Below are 4487 nucleotides of genomic sequence, written 5' to 3'. Positions count from 1 at the left end.
AAAGAGAAAAAAAAAAAAAAATCACTTATTTTAAGGGCAAAAATAATATACTTTGCACAGTGTAATTTAACTTATATGCCCGTAATCTTTAAATGGTACAAACAAATACCCTTATTGAAGGGAACTCCAACAAAACATGCATCACATATATTATAGATAGATATCTACGTTGATAGCTAGCTAGGATAATTATGTGATAAAGCTATGGCTCTCTATCATCAAATCAGGGATTAACAGTTTAGAAGAAGTATATACAAACAAAACTAGTATTCAGTATGTAACCAAGCAGATTCGAGAGAAATAAAAGCCAAAAAAACAAGTTCTGTAACCTCTTCTCCCTATGCCTTAACCCTTGAAGACTATCAGTAACAAAATTCTTATAACTCTACTAATCCCCACAATACTATACTCGAGGGAGTTAAACACTTCTGTTGGAACCTATAAGCGGTGGAATTTTTATCTAAAAAGAAAAACCAACACGATGGAGTAAAACCACCAATTAAAGTGGTCAAGTTCGTCCCCTTCGCTGCTATTAATCACAGTTTGCCCAGTCAACTGTACCCAAATACCACTCAGTAGCTTCAAGACAAAGCAGGTGCACTGTGTAGAAGTCAGAGTGTCTAAGCAGTCAATATGGTTATGAAAAAAGGAAAGCGGGCAGAAACAAGTCCCCGCAGAACCAGCGGTGGTAAACAAACAGCTCCTCGCCCTCAAAATCAAAAGATCTCACCCGATACTTGGTTGCTCGACCCTCCACTCCTGAGTGCTGCAGAGAAAAGAGAATCCCTGCTGCAACCAGGGAGATAGCTAACTGTGCGGCAGAGCAGCGAGACTGACCATGTAACCAGCCGCAGTCCCCACGACCGTTACAGCCGCAATTCCTCCTCCTACTTGCGGGCTTGTTGGAGGGAGAGGCCCCGGCCCAGACGCTGCACAGCTACTCACACGCCTCCTCACGATGAGCAGAGTAAGATTGCATCTTATGATTGGTCAGTTCCGGGGGCTCGCTCTTCACGCTGCAATCTTGAACAGCCATCCATCGCCTCTCAACCAGGGAGAGGAGTTCTATCAGCTGTCCTGCTGATCGCTCTCGGAGCTGCGACCCTCTGAGTGTACTCCAATGTCTATTGCCGCTTGAAGAATAGAAGCAATCTCAACCAGGTGAGACTTGGATCCACAACTCTGTTAGGGATACTCCAAAGTACTTTTAGGTTATAGGTGAATCACTTTCTAAATGACAGAAACCAGTGGTCTTTTAGCCGGTAAGGGGTAAAGACGGGTACAGTACCCTGTTAGTCCGGTAAGCAGCGATGGAGTCTTAAGTATAAATATGCAGATTTTTAGCCAAGGACTTCTTGTTCCATTCCTTTAAAAAGTCCGTATAGAGATGGTATGCACCAGCCAGCGTGCAAACATTAGGCTGCCGTCATGGACTTCCCATGCAGGATACAGAATCCTATTACCCAGACCAATACTTGGCCAAGGGAAACAAAGCATGTGTTGGGGTGGACTTAGGCCTCACGCCGAGGCACGGAGCATCCACAGCACCTGTAGCTACCTGCATGCCCCGCCTCCAACAGGAAGTCTCTTTAAGCAACTTTCTAATTTACTCCTATTATCAAATTTTCTTCTTTCTCTTGGTATCTTTATTTGAAATGCAAGAATGTTAGTTTAGATGCCGGCCCATTTTTTGTGAACAACCTGGGTTGTCCTTGCTGATTGGTGGATAAATTCATCCACCAATAAAAAAGTGCTGTCCAGAGTACTGAAACCAAAAACAAGCTTAAATGCCTTCTTTTTCAAATAATGATAGCAAGAGAACGAAGAAAAATTGATAATAGGAGTAAATTAGAAAGTTGCTTAAAATTGCATGCTCTTTCTGAATTACAAAAGAAAATGTTTGTGTACAGTGTCCCTTTAAGTATCTTTACTGCTGGAGATTTTCAAGTAAAGAAAGTAAAGCAAAATAGAAGCCTCCTTTCTTGCAATAAAATTCCCCCATCTTCACTATCTTTTTTTTCCTCCTCCTGGGGGGTTCTCTTGGGGTGGTCGCCAGAGGATCAGCGGGGCGTTATGGATCTCTCAAAGTATAAAGGTGTATGGGATAGAACTCTTCTGTATATCAGGAACAGGAATACATATTATAACTGGCCTCCAGAATAAAACAATACATCTTTTATCTCTTAAAATGTTGGGAAGAATGCTGCAGACAGGATGCATTTGTCAGATTTGAATCTCAAAGTTTTTTTCTGAGTCTTGGATCTGGACAAATTATTCATGTTTAAAGGGACAAATTAGTGCACTAGTAGAATGTTCTAGATTCTAGAACATTTTACTGTCATACAACTTCATTCTTCTAACTATGCATTTAACCCCTGTGCTGAACTCACACTGTGAGCCAATCAAGAGCGGCAACTGTTCTCAGATGCCAATTACTCCCCTAAACCCAGCTTAGTAGCAGAAATGTATTGCAGCCATAGAGTGGACTATAACTGTGTTTAACACGATTCTTGGGTTGAACACATAGTGGTCAATTCTGATCTTTCCAATCATTTTATTAGCTGTTTTTTTCGTCTCCCAATTAGTGATGTTGCGAATAGTTCGCCGGCGAATAGTTCCTGGCGAACATAGCATGTTTGCGTTCGCCGCTGACGGCGAACATATGCGATGTTCGATCCGCCCCCTATTCTTCATCATTGAGTAAACTTTGACCCTGTACCTCACAGTCAGAAGACACATTACAGCCAATCAGCAGCAGACCCTCCCTCCCAGACCCTCCCACCTCCTGGACAGCATCCATTTTAGATTCATTTGGAAGCTGCATTCTTAGTGAGAGGAGGGACAGTGTAGCTGCTGCTGATTTAATAGGGAAATCGATAGCTAGGCTAGTGTATTCAGTGTCCACTACAGTCCTGAAGGACTCATCTGATCTCTGCTGTAAGGACAGCACCCCAAAAAGCCCTTGTTAGGGCTAGAACATCAGTCTGCTTTTTTTTCCCCTGTGTAATCTAATTGCAGTTGACTGCCTGCCAGCGTGTGTGTCAGGCTCACAGCGTATACTGTGCCCACTTACCCAGTGCCACCACTCATATCTGGTGTAACAGTAGTGTACATTTAAAAAAAAAAACACTTTTTTGACTGTGAAATAATAGCAGACAGCTGCCAGTACCCAAGATGGCTGCCAATAAGGCAGATGGGGAGGGTTAGAGAGTTGTTTTGGGGGGGATCAGGGAGGTTGGATGCTACACCACAGCATATGTAAATATGCTAAAAAAAATAATAATAATGTAAAAACCTTTTATTTTAGTACTGGCAGACTTTCTGCCAGTACTTAAGATGGCGGGGACAATTGTGGGGTGGGGGAGGGAAGGGAGCTGTTTGGGAGGGATCAGGGGGTCTGATGTGTCAGGTGGGAGGCTGATCTCTACACTAAAGCGAAAATTAACCCTGCAAGCTCCCTACAAACTACCTAATTAACCCCTTCACTGCTAGCCATAATACACGTGTGATGCGCAGCAGCATTTAGCGGCCTTCTAATTACCAGAAAGCAACGCCAAAGTCATATATGTCTGCTATTTCTGAACAAAGGGGATCCCAGAGAAGCATTTACAACCATTTGTGCCATAATTGCACAAGCTGTTTGTAAATAATTTCAGTGAGAAACCTAAAATTGCGAAAAAAATTAAGTTTTTTTTCAATTTGATCGCATTTGGCGGTGAAATGGTGGCATTAAATATACCAAAATGGGCCTAGATCAATACTTTGGGTTGTCTACTACACTACACTTAAGCTAAAATTAACTCTGCAAGCTGCCTACATTGGTGCGCAGTGGCATTTAGCAGCCTTCTAATTACCAAAAAGCAACGCCAAAGCCATATAAGTCTGCTATTTCTGAACAAAGGGGATCCCAGAGAAGCATTTACAACCATTTATGCCATAATTGCATAAGTTGTTTTTAAATCATTTCTGTGAGAAACCTAAAGTTTGTGAAAAAGTGAACAATTTTTTTAAATTTGATTGCATTTGGCGGTGAAAGGGTGGCATTAAATATACTAAAATGGGCCTAGATCAATACTTTGGGTTGTCTACTACACTACACTTAAGCTAAAATGAACTCTACAAGCTGCCTACAGGCTCCCTAATTAACCCCTTCACTGATGGGCATAAAACACGTGTGGTGCGCAGTGGCATTTAGCAGCCTTCTAATTACCAAAAAGCAACGCCAAAGCCATATAAGTCTGCTATTTCTGAATAAAGGGGATCCCAGAGAAGCATTTACAACCATTTATGCCATAATTGCATAAGTTGTTTGTAAATAATTTCTGTGAGAAACCTAAAGTTTGTGAAAAAGTGAAAAAAAATTTTTTATTTGATCGCATTTGGCGGTGAAATGGTGGCATGAAATATACCAAAATGGGCCTAGATCAATACTTTGGGTTGTCTACTACACTACACTTAAGCTAAAATTAACTCTACAAGCTGCCTAC

This window comes from Bombina bombina, chromosome 7, assembly GCF_027579735.1.
Source record: "Bombina bombina isolate aBomBom1 chromosome 7, aBomBom1.pri, whole genome shotgun sequence".
NCBI lineage: Eukaryota > Metazoa > Chordata > Amphibia > Anura > Bombinatoridae > Bombina > Bombina bombina.
This window is presented reverse-complemented; position numbering follows the sequence as displayed.